The sequence below is a fragment of the Panthera leo genome, chromosome B4, assembly GCF_018350215.1.
Source record: "Panthera leo isolate Ple1 chromosome B4, P.leo_Ple1_pat1.1, whole genome shotgun sequence".
Taxonomy (NCBI): domain Eukaryota; kingdom Metazoa; phylum Chordata; class Mammalia; order Carnivora; family Felidae; genus Panthera; species Panthera leo.
Genome location: NC_056685.1, coordinates 111,287,772 through 111,305,880, shown reverse-complemented (window position 1 = coordinate 111,305,880; position 18,109 = coordinate 111,287,772). Strand labels below are relative to the sequence as shown.

At 40.2% G+C, this 18,109-nt stretch overlaps 1 protein-coding gene across 4 annotated transcripts in view; it reads left to right on the top strand.

The window, feature by feature from the left end:
* The first annotated feature begins 3,688 nt into the window (after positions 1-3,688).
* The window catches only part of ATP2B1 (ATPase plasma membrane Ca2+ transporting 1), a 130,219-nt gene continuing 115,798 nt past the window's right edge, over positions 3,689-18,109 (top strand). The window contains exon 1 of one of the 4 annotated variants that reach the window (XM_042947339.1): positions 3,689-3,976. The gene's annotated coding sequence lies outside the window, so the exon portion shown is untranslated. Of the gene's footprint in view, positions 3,977-4,362; positions 4,600-18,109 lie in introns of those variants that run through there. The other 3 variants (XM_042947341.1, XM_042947340.1, XM_042947338.1) reach the window with 3 other exon arrangements.

Sequence of the window (18,109 nt, the reverse complement as noted above, 5' to 3'; positions counted from 1 at the left end):
ACACGTTTTAATTTGTAGTACATTTATTTGGTAGTAAGGGATAAAGAATGGTGCTGATGAATAATAGTAACATTTATTGAGCATTGACTACACCTAAACATTGTTAAGAGCTTTCTATAAATATCTGACCAAACCCTCACAACGACTCTATGATACACCATAACTCAGCACTGTTTATGGAAAAGTAAATGAGTTCCTTGTATGGAGGCAAAGAATATCAAAGGTAGTAAACATATGTTTCATGGCTAATGAAAAGATAGGAAAATGAATGTGGTGAACTTGTTAATACCCTGGTACTTTTCCAAGCATTTCTCCTGCCCGTCTTCTTTTGCATTAATTTAAATCCTATATATCTTTTGTGGCACCAGTCAAATCTAAATCCTCTTTTAGGAAAACTTCCTCAATAACATTTGAGTATGAGCTTTTCCTCTTTTGATTTTCTGGAATTTAAATTTAGGACCATACTCCATGACCTAGATTATATAATATTTGGGTTAGAAAAAAATGCCTTATACCTAGAAGAGTACAGGGTGTTAAATAATTCCTGTCAAAAGATGACAACTAACCGTTTTGCATTTTTCACCTATAAAAATTTTCCATTATGTGACTTGAAAATTCCTGTTTTAGCCTTACGCAAAACCATACTTCATTGAATTCAGCAAATGTAATTAATGTGTTACTAATAGACAACAGTTCTCTGTGATTTTCAGTTAAGTAATGTTTCTCTTGACATCTCTCTCTGGTGATCCAGGTTAATGGAATTTGAGAATACATACAACTATTTTTTATGAAGCATTGAATATTTCTCCTCTCATGCTTCTCTCCACATGTCAATTCTCTTTAGCACTCTGTAAAAATCAGAACTTGTATATTCGCATATCTAATTTGGGAAATGATATGGTTTTAAATATATGCTGCTGTTGATATGTCTTATTTTGTCCTATTGCTAGGTGCATGTGACAGAATCCTTGGGGGTAAAGATCTTAATGTTTCCCTTTATACTTAATTACATTGAAGATTTTAGAAAACTGTCTATGAGTTATACATAATTAGTTCATGTTGAATTGATCAACTTATTAGAAAATAATCAATAGTTTTGATTTGCCTCACCAAATGTCACGTACTTTAATAGTTTGCAGAGCATTGTTATTTTGAACACATGGCCTATCTTCAAATAATGTTAATACCCCAAATAGTAACTTGCCATAGGATTTAAATACCTTTATAAATTTTGCATTGTAACTAAAAAAAGATAGTCATATATTCAAACTGCATTAAAAGAACTTTGTAAAATAGGTATTTCAACAAAAAAACCCACATTATTTTATTATTCTTAATATGCACTGATAGATCTCTAGGTCAGTTAAATCCATGGGATACATGAGGTCTTAAATGGGAGAATATGGTTTTATCTTACACAGTGGCATCTTTGAATTCAAGTAGTTCCATTTTTAGGAAGTGCTAATTAAGCAATGAAATATTTTCTTGATTTTTACATTGAGAATTGTCATTAAGGTGGTTTCAGTAATAAACCTGTTAGAGAAAAAAATGAATTTCCTTATGTAATGTGTACAGTTATTTCTATATTGCTTTCAGCCTGTATTTGCTATTTGAAGAATCAAAATATAAAAACCAAACTACACAGTACAATCATCTTGACTATGACAGTGAAAGTATATCAGTGTGTGTGACTCATATTTCATTAAAATGCATACAAATATGTTCTAGGATATATATGTATATAATCTCCATAAATGAAAACTCTTATTGAAATCATGTCTTAAAATGAAGATGCTGAGTAATTTTTCATGACCACAATAACTTAAGAGTATACATTTTATTATTTGGAATTGTAACAAACACGAAGTGCACAGATTCTAATTTAATCTATTATCCATTTTTGCTAGTGTAGTGTAGCAATGATTCCTATATTACTTTAATGTTAAATTCTTGATTAAAGTAGAATACATAATTCAATTTTCTATTGCGACTTACTTGGAGGAAAAGTTGGACAAAAGCCAATGATTCTTAAATTTCTCTAAGTCGTTTTGAAAAGATAATCTGTTCTTCTGAAAGCAGTCTTGAAATAGTGTCAGGAAGGGCTATTGTACCACACCAACCAATTCCTTAACAGTGATTAAAGAGAGGAAGAGAGGGGTAAGAGAGGAAGAGAGGAAAAACTATCGTTTTGCCCAAGTGCTAATTTTTCACGTCAAGGGCACACAGCTCAAAAGGTAATGTCTAACCTGGTAAGATACATAAATTGATAAAAAAAAAATATATATATATATATTAACAGGGTCAACTGGGCGTTTTTTGCTTTTTAAACTTTTTACGTATTTTGTTTCTAAGCCTTTAAAATATTTTAAAAGAAATGCTACCAGAGAACGAACATACATAATAAAGTCTTGCATCGCTTGTATGCTTTTAAGAAGACGTTACAAATATTCATTTTTCCAGTCCTGGAGTTAAGAGAAGGGAGGAGACTCCGCAGAACTTATCTTTTTGTTCTGATTAAGTGGTATTGAAAACAACACTGCTAAGGTCTCTGGACGAGCGGCGACGGTTAGTTCAAATAGAAGCAATTGGAGGAAGATGGAACACGGTGTCTTAGGTAAGACAAATCTTTACATACAAGTGTGCATGTGTTGGAGGAAGGAAAAACAGTTTTATTTTTAAAGTAGATGTCTTACGAGTGGTTTCTTTTTTTATTAACTTGCAAAATCTCTTGAAATTTGGATCAAAGCAGGTTACTTCTTAGCCTCTAAATACCGCAGGTTTCCCGGTGTTTGTTTGTGTGTGTTTTTTTTCCATTTTTTTTTTTTTTCACCCACACGAAAGAAGGGTGTTGGGTCGAGATGCTACAAAGTGAACTAAAAGAGCCAATGGCTGGGTATAGGTAGGAAAAGCAAACCCAAAACGAAAACATGGGGATTTTAAGCGCGGATCCCGAGACATGCCTGGGTTAACCCTTTGGGCGCTGCAGCGGGGATCCCCGGTGTCTGGGGCCCGACCGACTGGAACGGAGACGAGGCGCCCCGCCCCCGTCGCGGGAGTGGGCTCTCCTCAAGGAGCGAGCGAGCTGAGAGGCACTTTTGGCGTCCGGCGCGTGCGTCACGGCCCGGGACGGGCAGCGAGTCCGGTACGAAGTGGAGCAGAGACACGGCGAGGAGCCGCTCAAATGTCCGCTGGCGCGGGGTCAGCCTTAACCTGTCCTCGCCAGGAGCGCTCGCCCTCGCCCACCCGCCGGCCCAGCTCCCGGCTTCTAGAGGGGCGCAGGCCTGAGGGTGGTTCGGGCGGGGCCCCAGGTGAAGAGTGCCCGCGCCCGCCTGCGGCAGTCCTCGGCGTCCTGCCTCCACACTCGCGGCAGCCTACCGGCCCCGCGCCCAAACGGCAGCTGTGAGTGACTGACGGAGTCACCGCCCCTTGCGCTCCAGCCACCCCCTCCTCCCCCGCCGCCCCTCCCCCGCTTCGATACGTCATGGAAACACGGACGTCAGAGCTTCTCAGCCAATCGCAGGCAGCAGCAAGAGGAAAGGCGAGAGCGGGAGGGGGCGGGGGCAACGGCCGACCGAGGTTCTCGGGGAAGGAAGAGAGGGAGGGGCGTGTGGAGGCGCTTGTCCCCCGCCCCTCACTCCGGACACCCTTTCCCGACCGCGCGGCAAGTTCTAATCGTCGGGCGCGCGCTCGCCTGTCGGGGACGCGCTCGCTGGGTCCTCCCCTTAAACGCCCTCTCCACGCCGCTCGGCTCCTAGTCCCCGTTCGAGCCGCGCTACTTCGGCGCGCGCGCGCTTGCCCGCCCCCAGGCTCCCCGCGGGCTGCGTCACGTGACCGCGCCCAGCCGAGGCGGCAGCAGCGGCGGCGCGAGCTTCGGCGGCGGCGGCGGCGGCGGCAGTGGCAGCGGGAGCAGCTGCGCCGCCAGCGTGGAGCGGGAGGCGTGTGGGTGTGGAAAGAAGGGAGCGCCAGACCGGAACGGGTGAGCGTTCACCTCCCCCTGCCTACCCCGGCAATCTTGCGGGCCACCCGGTGCAAACGGGGCCCCTGCCCGAAGCTTTGCGCATCCCCCTCGTGCTTGGCCGTCCGCTCTCCGGTGGCCACGACCCCGCCTGGAGCGGACTGGGCTGCGGTGCTCACGAAGGGGGCTGCACCCCGCCCGCCCCTACTGTTGCGGACGGCGGCGTGAGGCTGGCGGAGCTGCCCGTGCTGAGCGCGGCGCGCCCTGTGTGCGGCTCTGCGGAGCCGAGGAGGCGGGTCCTGCGGGGACGCGGGCGGCCACTCGGCGGCTGCCGGGCTCTGGGCGGGGGCCGGGCTGGGCGCCGCCTCCTCCTCCGCCGCCGCCTCCTCGCAGTGCAGCGTGAGTAGGGAGCCCCGGCTGGTGGACGCCGAGCCTCTGGGCTCCGCGGCCGCCTCATCCTCGAGGTGCAGCCGCACCTCCGCGTGGCGCCCCGAGCCCTGCGAGTCGGCTACGGACGAGTGGAGGACCGAGCCCCACTCTCCGTGCTTCCCGCTGCCCCTCACCGCTCTCACCCCCACCCCCCGACCCTCCTGCAGGCTCCCCTTCCTTCCCCCCTCGGAAAATGGTTCCTGTTGCCGGGCGAGGTGAGTGGCGGCTGCCGCCCGCCCGCGGCGGTGGCGGCGGGTCAGGTCACCTGCGGGGGAGGCCGGGCGGAACGTCGAGGTCGGGGCGTCGCGGCTGGGGTCTTGACAGCTGGGTGTTCAGTGGACTGCGGCGCAATCGGGACAAGTTGGCGGGGGCGTTCGGGGCGCCCCTCGCAGGTTGTCTCCTGCCGCGCTCGCCCCGGGAGATCATAAAGGTGAGCGGGTTCCTCGGCGTGCGCCTCAGCGCCGGGACCGGCCGGGAGTCCCCGCCCAGAGCTTGAGGGACGGGGCTCGGTGGGGCTTCGTGTCTACACCCGCAGCTCTTTGGCTTTTCTCAGCCGCCTCGGCCGCGCCATAGCCCATCTTGCTGCCGGCCGCCCCCGCCCCGGCGTGTGGTGACCTTGAGGGCAGCGGTGCCCTGCACTCTTTCCCCAAGCCCCAGGAGGGTCACCCTCTAATCCCCAGCTTCGGCCCCACTCGCGCTCCGCGAGCTGAGAGCGGGGTCCCCTACTCGTCCCCCGGCCGGGGCTGGTTGATTGATGCGTTGTCACACCGGACGGTGATTCCGCGGGGAGCTAAGGAGCAGCCTCGCTTTTCTCCCGGCGTCTTCTGGCCCCCCCAGGATGTTGACGGTTGCTTCCGATTCGGTTTTTTAGACTTAGTTTAAAAGGAAAAACAAACACCAACCCACAAGCCCTGCGTCCTCCACTCCCCCTTTGGAAAGGGTCAGTAAGAAAGAACCGCATTCCAGTTGCGGGGGTGGGGGTGTGCTCCCTTTATCCCATCCTGCAGGAGAATCTTTGGCTAAGCTAGTTAGCGACCCCTGGTTCTGCGCCGCGGTCACTAGCCAGGTTGGTGTCCGTGCGGATTTCATTCACCAGTTTTCTGCGGGACTCGCAGCGCTGGGAGAGCTCGCATCCTGTGCGGTGCAGCGGTGCTTGGTGCCGAGCTGGGGGTGGGAGGGCCGTGCTAAGGGAAGTCAAAGAGGGTCTCTAAATCTGGGGAGGGCTGGACCCTATACCACACGCAAATTTTTACCTTTCCCTGGGGTTAGAGCCCAGCAGTCACCTTTGGCTGTTATGCATGCTACTTTTCTGGGTTTATTAATAATCTAATGGCTCCTGTTAGTATCGATTGCTGTTCACGATGAATTAGTTAATATGGATTTTTTTCCCCATATGTGTGTAAGTATATGCATATATCTGGATTGTCTTTCAACATGGAAGCCTTTGTTGTGTTTAACCTCCCCCACCTGAGGACAGTCTTATTTTAAAATAAAGCTCTTGCTCAACGTGGGTGTATTTTATAATAAGAAGTACTTTTAAGGATCTGCTTTGTATGAGGCTGTCCTCAAGCAGAGGGTGTGTAACCCTTTGGATGGTGGCCCACGTGAGTCAATAAAGGGCCTTCACCGCTTGCCCTGCCGCTAGCCTTCCTCCGACACCCTGTCCTTGCGTGTGGCGGAGGCGGATTGGGGGTATTAGAGGGATTGGAGGAGAATCTGCTTTTTACTGGTGCGTTTCATTTGGGTCCCCCGCCCCCACCTTTTTCTTTTCCACCCTGGTGAGTTCAAATTTGAAGTAGATAGAAACGTTTTTCTTAAAGGGAATCTTTGAAAACTAGTACATGAAATGGGCTCACTTAGCTATGATTTCAGGGGGACGTTTTAGTTTCTACCTTGCTTTGGACGAGACAGTTAAATTGCTGTAATTAAGGGTGGATCTCTGTCCTGATTTTGGTTTGGGTGTAACTGCAAAGATCTTTGAAAAGTAACTGTTATTTCCTACCATATAGTCTGCAAAAGTGAGTCACAATGGGTGAGTTGAGGACAGAGCGCCACCTTTAATTTAAAATTTCGTGATTTTTTTTTTTTATTAAAATGGTGAAAATTCAGAGTACGCCTTCTTGGTTTTTGTTGCGGCTATCATTATGACATCTCCATTTAGATGTTAAGGTGAAATTGTCTTTAATTTTTTGTGTGTTAATGGGGGTTCCTGGCATTCTATGGGAAATACTGCTTTTTAATTGACGCTTGTGACTTAATATAGGATTCTGAGATATGAGGTGAGAAACTAGTTTTGATTTGTGCTTGTGATAATAGAAGTAATGATAGTCTGGACCTACTTAGGAAAAGAAATAAGGAAATAGCTGCATTGTAAATAGATCTTTAAAATGAGCTATTGCCACCAAATAAAGGTACCTACCGTTATGATAGTGGTTTTGCAAGTGTTTTTTTTTTTTTAATACAGCGTATGTGCTATTAACAGATTTTATAGTAAAGATGCAAAAAATCTGTAAATTTATTAACCTTGAGTAAAGTTAGTAATTCTTCTTTGTTTTTCATCTTGCAACAGCTTGCCTTTTATGGTTTTACTGCAAGTTTTACAATTACTTGTTTTTAAATGATATAAATGAGGACTTCCAGCAGGAGTTCTTACATTCAAAGTTATTAAAGACCATGTTGGGAAAAGTGGTTTCTATATGGCTCCTTTCAAATGCATCTCATACAAAAATAAATGGAGTTTTTAATGCTCAGAAAATAAATGATATAGTGACAGTTGAATTTGTGAGATTCCCTTCCCTGCCCACTTGCTCCCCCCTGTCCCCCCCCCCCCCATCAAAAATTGAAGGTACACTGTCTCTTTAGGCACAGGATACTTTTTGATAATTATTACTACAGATGTAACATGAAGAAATAAAGATTTAGCTCATGTAATGAATGACTGGATATTACCAAATGGTTTTCATCATCAACCACAAGATATTATTGCCCTTCTATCTGTATTTAAGGTTTAATTTGAACACTTGCAGTTTCTTCATAGACTACTGTAAACCATAAGCTGTTCAGCTACAGATGTTTCATTAAGTTAAAATTGAACACAAAATTTGAGATGAAGAGTGGCTTATGCTTTTTCAGTCTGTGGAACATGGCCTCATGTTAAGGACATTAGTTGAGCAATTAGGTTGATATATGTAAAGTAATCATACATTGTTATGCATAATTTGATAGAATCTTCAATTTGGGGGTTAAATTTACCAAATTCCTTTGTCTGACAGACATGTTAACTTAATTTTGGATGAAACAGTCTCTTACCTTGTGAACTGAGTTGTATAGGTCAACAGGTTTTAAGACGAATGGCCAGTTACAATTGTCAGTCTTTTATGTACTAAAAATAACAAAAAGAGCATTTGCCCCTTTCTTTCTTACTTTTTTGCATTTACATGCAGCTGAAATTGGTTTGTTTTCACTTTTTAATTCCTGAATTTTGTAATAAATGAGCAAAAACATAAAGGAGTAAAGATCAGGGAGCAAAAACCTAAGAATTAAATTTTTGCAGCTTGGGTAAGATTTTACTTGCCCAGTTGGAGGGGAATGTTATTATCTAGTCGGTGTCATGATATATAAAAGGGTAATGTGAGTAGCTTATTTTGGAATATATAGAATCTGTGGTAACGTCAAAAGCAAATGATACAGAGTAGTTATGGGAAAAATATTTGGAAAGAGAAAAAACTTTTAAAAAGATGTCTTTTTTAGCTTTTACAAGTGTTTTACATAAACACACATGTACGTTGTTGCTTTGTTAAAAAAAGTTTTATTATGGAAATTGCCAGTCATGAGAAAGTACAGAGAATGATATACTCAGTGACCAATACTGACAATTATCAATTGGTGGCCCATCTAATTTCATTTCTATCTTTACACATGAAATAGATCTGTTATAAATGGGGACACAGGTAACTGAAGTGAATTTATGTGAATTTTACTGGTAATTTACAGAATACACAATTAATGTCCAATATCTAATTGAACCTGAAAGGTAATTTTTATGTTCTTCATTGTTTTACAGCAAGCTCTCAGATTTTGCTCTCAGTAATAATGCTTTTGGTCTGTAAAGTGCTTTACAGTATTTCAGAATATAACATGTACTACCTCATTTGAGTCCACAATAAATAATCCTGTGAGATGAGTAAAATCGGTAGTCCCTCCCCGCCCCACCCCAGTTAGGTAAACTGATTTGTCTAGGCCCCACAGGCACATAGCTAACAGCTAGATTAGCCAGAACTGGACTCTAGGTGGCTTCTTGGTTTTGCTCCATTGCTCTTTCCATTATACATGTTTTTATGTAAGTTTGTGAACGTTATGTAAGTTTATGAAAAATCAGTTTCTGATCAGAATAAATTTAATAGTGTAATATAAATAGATTTGTTTGGGTTTAACTTTATACATATACTCTATTGCTTATGTTTGGTATAATGTAAACAGTTCATACTCTGATTTACTTAACAGCTCAGTAAGATGTATTTGAACATATTTGAAATACTATATTTTTAATATTGTGGATTGGATCATTCTTAAGTAAGGAATTTTGTTTTCAAAGACCGGTTGGTCTTTGAAATGATTAAGGGTGTCTTGTATCTTGTGTTAAAATGGCCTATGCTACAGGTTTCTTTTAATTTCTGCTGTAATTTTTTAATGCACTTGTTTTTCTGCCAAACATATATATTACCTGAGTCTTTTTGAAATATTAATTTGTAATGTCATTTAGTTTTACAAAGGTCCCAAACAAGGAGATTTTAGTTCCTCAAATACAAAAGCTTTTTATAAATCTCGCAAGGCAAGTAAGTAGTGGTTCTCCAGCGTTAGTGTGCATGAAGATTACCTGGGGGAGTTATTCAAAGTGCAGATTCCCTGGCATTGCCCCTGCAGTTCTGATTCAGCACATTTGGGGTGGGGCCCAGTGGTCTGTATTTTGAGAAACATGTTAAATTTATAACTAGGTTAAAATTATATTATGCAGTAGGAATGCCTTTATAAATTAGAAGGGCATCATTGATTTGTTTGACTTGGAACATAGCAGAGTTAGTGCTTTCAAACAATTTTGACTCTTGTAGCCAAGTTTGATTTGTGGACTTGGTGGGTTTTGTAACAGTTGTAAACCTGGTAAATTGAAAATATTCTTCTTATCTTTGTTCACTGTCTTCTTTCAGAAGATCCATCTGTGATTATTTATTAAGTTACTTATTATTAAATGTTGTAAACTCCTAGACAAAGAACATTCTTTTTGTTTTCATGCCCCAGTGTCTGCCATTTCCAAATGACTTTAACGTGGGGACTTATTTTTGTGAAAATAATGCATATTATGTCAGGACAGTACTGTATATTTATGCTTTAGTCTAGCTCTTATTTTTTGGTAGAAAGAAAAATTTTGTATGTTCCTTAAAAGGACATACATTGGTGGATAAGTAGTGGTCCTTAGAATTTGAGTTAACAAGCAGCTGTTCCTTCAAAAGCAGCAGGTTAGTGCCTAATGATTTTTCAAGAATATGAATAAGACTAATTGATAATTTACTATTCTGTGCATTAAAGCAAGTTACTGCTCCTTTTACTTAAATGTTAAATAACAATTTGTACAGCAGTTTGTTTAGCCCTCTACTATAAGGTCCAGTCGATGTAAACTGATTTGACTTTTTAAACTATTTTATCTAATATTATATACCACATATGGATTACTTTCTATTTAAAACCAGTCTTAAAATACAGTTGTTGTTGCTTTGTTATAACAGGATGGTAAATAGCTTATATATCTGTATTTAAAATACATTTTATAATGAAATTAATTGAAAAGTAAATCCATTTCAAGACTGTGTTGAGCATTTTGTTGTTGTTCCAAAAAGTTAGACTTAATTGGCTGTGCTTTAGGATATATTTAGGAATTATGGGTTATAATTTACAAATGACTGTAGAAATTGAAACTAATAAAGAGTTTTGGCAGAGACATCCAGATAAACTATGGGTAAACTGTTAACCATATTCTTTTGAAGCTACTTCTTATTAAAATTTTCCTAGGATAGTGTTAACTATTTTAAACAGTATGCAGTGTTTTTAGTTAACTCTTTGCTAAAAACATTATTTGGTATTTTTAGGTACAATAACTTACAACAATATGGTATCTCAAAATCTGGGATATCTGCTTTGTATTAATATTACTGTCACCTGGGCCTCTGGGGGAAAGAATAAGGATAGTTTTGAATGGACCAGTGCTTGCTTACATTGTGAAATCTGAGATTATACTGCCTAACTGTAAACTGGTATGACTACTGTAAAAACCTGGTAACTTTAGGAGAAAAAGTTGTATTTTCTGAAAAATAGATCTTAAAAAGGATTTGATTGTTTAAAAGATGCTTTTTAAATAACTTCGTTATTAACTGTGGATTTATTGTTCACTGTACTAATTCAGTGAGTTTGCTCCCAGAAGGATATTAAACAATTTTTTTACTCTCAAAATGCTCAGATCTGCTGCTTTAATCTACCCTTCATATTTGTGCCAGAACTTTTTTGTTGTTTTTAAAAAGCTTTCCTGCTGTCATTTCGTCACTAAAACTTTTAACGGTTCCTCATTTTTCTCTTTATCAACACGCACCTTGACTTTGAAGGCCTTTTGTAAAGTAGCTCAGTATTTTCCAAAGTGTCTGTTAGAATGCTGGTTCTAAGAAATATTAATAGGGGTTTTATAAGGGTAGAGGGGCAAAACCAACATCCAAGATTGCTGGTTTATGCAGTTTTCCCTTTGGTTCTTCTCCCGTCCTTTGCTGTGCTCACATGGACTGAATCTATGTAAATGTGTTTACTGTTTTGCTCCCGTTTCACAGAGTCCCTTTTAGTGGATCATCCCACCTGTTACTTTTCTATATTACCTTCAAGGATCACCACTTTTCTATACTACTTAATGGAATCACCACTTTGTACACCTCCGGTGGGTGCCATTCGCGTAGGTCACACTAGGAATCATGTTTCCTGCAGCTGAGAACAGTGCTGCAGTAACTTAGCGCTGTCCACTGCCCACTCTGTGACAGTCACAGTCTGGCAGTCTTCCATATACACCCTTCTCATTACCTTTGCTGTCATTATGTTTTTTCCTCTCACCTGATAGGAGCCTCGATCTTCTTGTCTAAGTGTTCCATCCTTCAGAACTCAGCATTAGTCTACCTTTCTCAATCATCACTCATTAATTTTCTTGTCTGAATTTCTCTGCATTTGTAGTCTGGGTCATACACTTCCATTTATTATTAATCCTTTTTGTTTTAGTCATTATTTCATTTGGAAATAATATAGAGGAGTTGAGATAAGAACATGGGTTCTTGAGGATATATAAAACTTTAGCAAATGTCCAATCAGTATTTTTTGGCATATTGATTAAGGACTTAGATATTGTGTAGCTTGCATTAAGGGAAAGCAGATAAGGTTAAGGAATTTTTCTTGGTAAATTTCTAAAAACGCTTTTTACCCCTATAGTTTTTATTTATTTAAAAAAAATTTTTTAATGTTTATTATTTTTGAGAGAGAGCTCTAGACAGACCCACAGAGCATGAGCGGGGGAGGGGTAGAGAGAGAGGGAGACACAAAATCCAAAGCAGGCTCCAAACTCTGAGCTGTCAGCACAGAGCCCCACACAGGGCTCGGACGCATGAACCATGAGTTCATGACCTGAGCTGAAGTCAGATGCTTAACCGACTGCACCACCCAGACGCCCCTTCCCTTTGTAGTTTTAACTTAGATGGACTTATAGGACAACGTGTTTTACTTCTGGAAAACAACCATATTCCACAGAATGTTGCTGGGACAATAGAATTTATCTTCTATATTGGAAGTCCTCCATTTCTTAATTTCAGTTTAGTAGTTAGTCTTTTAGGTTTTATTCTGATTGTAATGAATCATTACATTAGCAAAAATTTATATTGTAAAGTGACCAATTTCACCTTTCCATTATTTCTGTGACTTCTTTCATCACGGTGCGTGTTCTTCAGATGTGTTTGTTGGATCTGTAGCCATTAGCATATTTATTGCATGATGTAAAATGCGATAATTTGAAGCCCATATTATGGTTTAAAGTATAAACCATGATACCCTTGTTGTTGCTCTTTATTGATAGAAATACTGTTGGAGCTAAGTTTTTAACATTTTTTTTTTTAATGTTTATTTTTGAGAGAGAGAGAGAGAGAGAGAGAGTATGAGCAGGGGAGGGGCAGAGATAGATGGAGACACAGAATCTGAAACAGTCTCCAGCCTCAGAGCTGTCAGAGCCCAACACAGGGCTCAAACCCACAAACCATGAGATCATGACCTGAGCCAAAGTCGGACTCTTAATCTGCTGAGCCACCCAAGCGCCCCTGTTGGAGCCAAGTTTTCAAATGTATGTTTACTGCAGGTTCTAATTTTTTCAAGAGAGAGTTCTTTTCCATGAACTGAGAGGGAACTGTTACCTCATGAGCTGGTGCAGGATCATTGTAGGCATCAGGAAGAAGTATAGGTATAGGTCTGTGTTAAAGTTTAAAGCATAAAAAAAAAAAAAATAATAAATAAAGTTTAAAGCATAGTGTAATTATACTAACTGCCTTCCTTAGGTCAAGAAAGGAAAGCCTCTACTTGACTTTATCATTTCTGTTAAATGTTCATGGAATACTTAAACTTATAATGTCAAACATTTAAGCAATTTAATATAGATTTATATAGAGTTATTATGTAAGCTGTTATATTACAAAAAAACACTTGAGAAAATTTTCTCTCCAGAGCTCATTCATTTTCCAGTGATTGTTCTTCCAGCCCTTTTAAATTGTATAGACCTAATTATTGGTAAGGTATTATTGAAGGAATTCTGAGACTTGCTCCTGCTTTAACATGGCAATAGTAATCATACTATATAATTGCTGATCTAAAGAGTGTAGAATGATTTTGATAGTGGAAAAAAAAATAAAAAGAATCTGTGAAGGCAGAAATCTGTGAAGCTAGCAAAAGTGGAATGGGTTAGGGCATGATCTTTTCCTCCTGGGACACACATGGATAACATTTGCACATTACTTACTCCATGCTGCCTGTCTAGGACCTAGAGTTATGTGAGATTTTCAGTTTTTTGCTATAATTCTTTTTCCCTTACTTATGCCTAAAATGAAGTAAAAGATGCCTTCAGTAGTCTTTGTTTAAAAGGTGAATCACATAGGGGCGCCTGGGTGGCGCAGTCGGTTAAGCGTCCGACTTCAGCCAGGTCACGATCTCGCGGTCCGTGAGTTCGAGCCCCGCGTCAGGCTCTGGGCTGATGGCTCGGAGCCTGGAGCCTGTTTCTGATTCTGTGTCTCCCTCTCTCTCTGCCCCTCCCCCGTTCATGCTCTGTGTCTCTCTGTCCCAAAAATAAATAAAAAACGTTGAAAAAAAATAAATAAATAAAAAAATAAAAGGTGAATCACAGGCGTACCTGGGTGGCTCAGTTGGTTAAGCATCTGACTCTTGATTTTGGCTCCGGTCATGATCTCACGGTTTGTGGGTTCAAGCCCTGTGTCTGGCTCCTTGCTGACTGTGTGGAGCCTGCTTGGGATTCTCTCTCTGTCTCCTTTACTCTCTGCCCTGTCCCCCAAAATAAATAAACTTAAAAAAAAAAAAAGTAAATCACAAGCCAGGGTCTTTGGACAATCCTGACACTAGTACCATGGTGGAGAACTTTTGAGTTAAAGGGCAATAATGCAAAGAGAGGACTGAAAACAAGGAAGGTCAGTCTGTGACATGGGAAAGAGGTGATGGCAGAGTCTAGGGAAAGGAGATAACCTAGCATCAGATCCTCTGAATGTCTGGTATCAGAAGAACAAACATCTATCAGGCAATCCTTCCCTGAACACAGAGTGGATTTAGAGTAAAGTTTCAATTCACCTGCGTAGGCTCTTTTTATATATGTAATTGAATGCTGGAACTTACCTGATCTGCTGCCTCTGGTCCTCTTGCCACGTCATTCCTTTTGCTAGGAATACCCACCTTTCTCAGACTATTCCTGTGTCTTTATGGTATGGGTGACTGGACCTAAAACTTCTGATTTCGGTTTTTACTCTGTGATGTTGTGTTAAGATCGCTCCAGATTTAAATTTGAATTTTATCTTCAGTAAAAAGCCAAGTGACCTTGGGTAAATCACTGGGTTTCTTTGTTACCTCCAAAAAAGTAAAAAATATAAGGTCAAGGAGTTTTTTTTGTTTGTTTTTTTTTTTCTTGGAAGTGTTGACTTAAAGTTTTTTTTAATGGCCGTTGTAGATCTTCTCTCCCCACTCTGCCCCAGATTTTCAACCATTTAATTCTTTATTCTTTTGGGTTTGCCTTCTAATTTTGTCTTGTAACTAGTTTATCATCATTTGATGTTTCGTCTGTGATAGGCAGTTTCATTCATGAAAATGATCTAGCTTTTCGATAAATGTATTTATCTAAGACTTCCAGTTAAAGAAGTGGAATATAACTGGCATTTAACTCTGCTCCCTACCAAAGATATACTGGAATGTGAGAATGTGTGAGTTTACATATTATGTTAAGATCTGCAGCCTTCTTCCCTCACTTAGCTTTCAGGCTGCTGGCTAGACTTATAGTTGCCTTCTCTGAGGACTCTGACCAGCTGTGGAGAAAGGACCTAAAGATTCTGGCATTGGCTCTGTGCTTGTGTGAGGGTTTGTCCAAAAAAAAAAAAAAAATCTCCACGCACCCTACAGTGAACTCCATAGTCAGAAAGTCCCACGTGTGAATCCAGAACTCGTATTTAGTTTGTGTTCTGTTTTGTTCTTTCAGAATTAAAAAAAAAAAAAAAAAAAAAATTGTTACAGCTCTATTAAGGAATGATTGATGTACAGTACACTGCACATATTTAAAATGGCAAACTTGATGGTATATGTATATTGCAGTGGAAATATCACCATGGTCAAGTTAATGAGCACAACCACTCCCCTAAAATTTTTCTTGTGCTTTTTTTGTAATCTTCCCTCTCTTCCCTTTTCTGTCTCCTCCTTTCCTCAGGCAACCACCTATCTGCTTTCTGTCATTATAGATTAACTTGAATTTTCTAGAATTTTCTTGTACATGGAATCATACAGTATGTGCTGTTTTTTGCTCTGGCTTTCCTTCAGCATAGTTATTTGAAATTCACCCATGCTACATATATTCATAGTTCAATTTTTGGTATTGCTAATAAAGACTTGCTTTTATGAGTATACCACAATGTGCTTGTCCATTTATCTGTTGATGGACATTTTCAGTTCGAGTAACCTGTATTATCCATTCGTATCTTTTGTTCACTTTTTAATTAGGTTGTCTGCCTTTTTTTTTTATTGAGTTGTAGTTTCTTTATATACTCCAGATAAAAGTTCTTCAGGAAACATTTATGTTTGTGTTGGGAGTGGGAGGAAGAATTGTGTATAGCCATTAATAACACCTGAATGTGAAAAAGCAAGCTGGAGCACTGCAATATTATTTGTAGAGATGGGCTTACGTACTAAAATGAATGGCACCTATTTCACATGACCTCTGAGTGGAGTATGGAGTAAGGGGACTAAAAGAGATGCTAGTATTTTACGAAAATAAAAAATAAAAATAAAAAATAATCCTTGTAGATCAGTTTCTCTAAATGAATGTTACGCACATATAAGTTTTCAAAAATGAATACATGTATGGACTAAGTTGATACGTGTAGATAGCCCAGGTATCCATCTGTAATTCACTTCTTGTGTCTGTACATTCTTGGGCAACTTAGATTCAGAATTCAGTATTACTTTGGGTAAAAGAATAAATTTTTATAAAAATGTAAGTGAGCAGTGTGGACGTGACTAAAAATAAAACAGTCCACCACAACACAAGAGCCTTGATTTCTCCTGAAAGTTTTCTACTTTGCAAGTTCAAATTCATTCCTTTGTTAGGTAGAACAGCTGGTTGCCATCTTTGGTTTCTTGAGTTTCTCTGGGATGTTCCACACCACCACCACTCCTTCCCCCACACCCCAAGCAGCTCATAAAAACCTGTAAAGACATTTTTTCCCCCAAATAATTACATATAGTGCTCTTCCCTAATAAGAGTCTGGTATGTGATTTCTCCATTTCTTCATCTGGATAAGTATATGCTCTTAGTCTTAAAAGAGTTTAATCCCATGAAGTGTTGACTTGTGAGAGACTCTTTAATAAATCTGTTAAGGAGTACGCTTTTGTAGGTGTGTCTTAAGAATTAGCCATATTTCAGAATTCTACCCCCTTCACTAATTTCTTATCTTCCCTTTGAGGAACTTGATATTTGACTAAATTTCTTCCTTGTTGCTCTTTTTGTAAAGGAAGTGGAACCTCAGGGGGAGATAGCAGTTGACTCTTAAGAGTTGTTGGAATTCAAAAAGGAAAAAAAAAAACCCAAAAGCTACTGTTCTTTTACCAAAGTGCCATGAAAAATAGACCAGCTGGCTCTAAAACACAGTACTGACTTTGACTTAGATAAAGGGAATTTAAAATTATTGGAAAAGGGGCACCTGGGTGGCTCAGTTGGTTAAGTTAAGCATCCGACTTTAGCTCTGGTCACGCATGATCTCACGCTTCCTGAGTTTGAGTCCTGCATCAGGCTGTCTGCTATCAGCACAGAGCCCGCTTCAGATCTTCTGTTCCCTCTATCTCTCTGCACCTCCCCCAGCTCATTCCATATGAAAAAATAAATAATTAATTTAAAAATTAATTAATTTAAAAAATAATAGAATAATTGAATAAAGTGAACACCACTGTATTGCTTTCTACCTGCCAGGTATTGTTCTATACCCTTTATAAACATTAATCTGTTTAAAGCATGGGTTCTGTGGAATTTTGGGGTGAGAGATATTACTGAAAGTGGAAAGAGTTATTAATGGATTTAAGGGAAAATCCTAAAATACAGTGACTTATCTAACTTTTTTTTTTTTACCAATATAAGATGTAACAACACTGATGGTATAATGTTTGGGGAATATAGACCAATGTAAAAATGAAACACACTCATGATCCTGCTTGTGTTTATTTTTGATCCTTTAAAAAATCTGTACACTTACTAACATGCTTGAGGTAGTGTAGGTATAATTGTGTGCTTTTAAAAGCTATAATATTTTCTCATGTCATTAAATTTTTTTCATTAACATCATTTTAAACACTGTAGTATTCCATCCTATGGCAAATTTCCTTGTTATTGGATATTTGGGTTTTGAGATTTTCTCTTATGTTAAATAATCCTTCAACAAACACCTTTATTTATAGTTTATTTTCATCTCTGATTATTTCCTTTGTAATTACTGGATTTAAAGGGTTTTGGTAGTTATCTCTTCATTAAGATTTTTCTTCTGGTTAGGTATTTGGGATTCTGTCTTTTCTTGCTATGTGTACAGTTTATGCCATTCATTCTGGGTCCTTGCTTTGCTTTATCAAATTCTCACAGCATTTTTAAAGACTCCTATTTTGTTGTTGTTTACATGTTTGTGATACTCAGTTTGAGAGCAGGTCTGTTCATCTTACCGTTGCTCACCCCTGGCACAATGCCTTCTACCTGTAAGGTTCTTAATGACTCTTGAATGAGCATCTTGTGTCTTGTCTTGGGCATGAATCCACTGACATTGGACTCCAGTAAAATGCTTGTTCTGTCTCTCCTTAGAAACCATAATATGCTTGTGGTGAGAATTTATCACAAGGCACTGTTCCTTTTAAGTTCTGCTAAAT